The sequence below is a fragment of the Micropterus dolomieu genome, linkage group LG06, assembly GCF_021292245.1.
Source record: "Micropterus dolomieu isolate WLL.071019.BEF.003 ecotype Adirondacks linkage group LG06, ASM2129224v1, whole genome shotgun sequence".
Lineage (NCBI taxonomy): Eukaryota > Metazoa > Chordata > Actinopteri > Centrarchiformes > Centrarchidae > Micropterus > Micropterus dolomieu.
In genome coordinates this window covers 900879-902643 of record NC_060155.1, presented here as the reverse complement: position 1 = coordinate 902643, position 1765 = coordinate 900879, and the positions used below count along the sequence as shown (strand labels likewise).

Here is a 1765-nt window from a genome sequence, read left to right as displayed (position 1 = left end):
AAGGCCATTTATCAGGACTCTTTTAGAAAACAGAAGGCTTCGAAGTGGCCAGATTTGTTGAGGCCAGACTTCCTGATAAGAGACAGGTGGAGGGCCCTATATAAGCCTCCTGTAGAGAAGCGCTCCGGTGATCTACAGTGGAGGATTATTTATGGTGCGATAGCAACAGACGGACATGTGGCACACCTGAACACAGCGGTAAAGGGGGAATGTCGATTCTGTGGGAAAAAAGAGGATTTGGAGCATTTGTTTTTAAAGTGTGAGAGATTAAAAGGTATTTTTAAATTGCTTGGGAGCTGGTTTAGGAAATTTGATGAGGAGTTTTCGGATAGGGTGTTTATTGGAGGAATCAAATATTCATTTTCAAAAAGGAAAAAAATGTGTCTTTTAAATTACCTAATTGGAACGGCTAAACTGGCAGTGTGGAAAACACGGAAAAATAAAGGTCTAAAATTGGCAACTATAGATTCTGAAGAGATGTGCAAGCGGCTTGTAGCGGGGAGGCTTAATATTGAATGTGCGTATTATAGGTTGACAAATAATTTATTTGGGTTTTGTGAGATATGGTGTGTTGATGAAGTGTTATGTATGTTGCATGAGGATCAGTTTGTTTTGAAATTTTAATTTAAAAAAAAAAGGGAGTTTTATTATAAGAGTACAAATGGTTTTATGGTGATGGTTACTTTGTTCATAATCTTGAAGTAAAAATGTATAAATAAAGGTATTGTTAAACCTCTCTCTCTCTCTCTCTCCCTCTCCCACTCTCTCCTTCACCCCAACCAGTCGAGGCAGATGGCCGCCCACCCTGAGCCATGGTTCTGCTCGAGGTTTCCTTGCCTCTGTCGCCTAGTGCTTGCTCTTGGTAGGAACTGTTGGGCTTCTGTAAATAGCATCATATAGTACGGTCTAGACCTGCTCTCTTATGAAAAGCGCTGTGAGATAACTGTTGTTGTGATTTGGCGCTATATAAAATTGAATTGAATTGAATTGTGTATATATACAACGGTGAGACCCAGCCATCGGCTCCCAAATGCCTTTTCTTCAGCACTGAGAACCAAGGTCCAGTGAGGCCTTCAACTTAGAGGGCTGTGCCTATACTCATAGAATCCGGGTTACAGTACGTAACCCCCGTTCTATTTCGTATAGGCTTCGCCCTCTAAGGCTATCGCTATTGGGTTAGAGGCGAAGCAGGATGAGTCAACGCCTCACTGGCACGTACGGTACCACGAAGCACAACTCACCTGCCCAGAGCCATAATGAGCCACCCAGTCGCCCGCTGACCGCAGCAGTGGTGTCGGCGTGCGCGAGAGCACCGATGGCGCAGCATGGGAGGCCGAGGGCCTACCCATGAGTAAGTCGGGAACTGGGTCAGGGGGCCGTACAGACGCAGGCGGGGTCACGACAGCAACAGCATCAGCTGCGCACAAGGCAGGGCCACGTAAGCAGTGGCCGCCCCCTAACACTGTTCCGTGGGAGAGAGCACACCGCACACTCACAAGGAGAATCACTCAGTCTAAACACTCAGTACTGAGTGAGTCAAAAAGGAGGTGTGCAAAGGCGTCCACTCCCAGCACGGGGACGTTCCGCGGGTTCAGTGAAAACCAAAGGCCGCACTGAGCGTTCTCCTTGTTGGCAAGGCGGGTGAACCAGCGCTGCAGCCTCCTCATATGGAGGAGGCCCAGGGGGACCACTACGTGAGCCGTCAACATGGGGCCCAGAAGCCTCATGACCGACAGAGCTGTCACCGCCGCTCGAGGGACAACAC

At 48.1% G+C, this 1765-nt stretch overlaps 1 long non-coding RNA gene across 1 annotated transcript in view; it reads left to right on the top strand.

The window, feature by feature from the left end:
* The first annotated feature begins 808 nt into the window (after positions 1-808).
* Positions 809-1765, top strand: part of LOC123971910 — a 3033-nt gene continuing 2076 nt past the window's right edge. Inside the window, exon 1 of the long non-coding RNA XR_006825326.1 lies at positions 809-862. This is a non-coding gene — a long non-coding RNA (uncharacterized LOC123971910). The remainder of the gene's footprint in view (positions 863-1765) is intronic.